Consider the following 291-nt stretch of genomic DNA (forward strand, 5'->3'; position numbering starts at 1 on the left):
GAACTAGAACTGAACTAGAACTGAACTAGAACTGAACTAGAACTGAACTAGAACTGAACTAGAACTGAACTGGAACTGAACTAGAACTGAACCAGAACTGAACTAGAATTGAACTTGAACTGAACTAAAACTGAACTAGAACTAAACTAACCCATTTTATCTGCAAATAATATTTTGATCATTTTCTTAAACAGTTATAAATAACTTTAAATCTAACTTGCTCTGATGTCTCATGTGCGTTATGTCTCATAAAAATGCACACAATCTAATTAAAATCATTTCTTTACCCAA

Source organism: Lucilia cuprina, chromosome 3 (genome assembly GCF_022045245.1).
Source record: "Lucilia cuprina isolate Lc7/37 chromosome 3, ASM2204524v1, whole genome shotgun sequence".
Classification (NCBI taxonomy): Eukaryota; Metazoa; Arthropoda; class Insecta; order Diptera; family Calliphoridae; genus Lucilia; species Lucilia cuprina.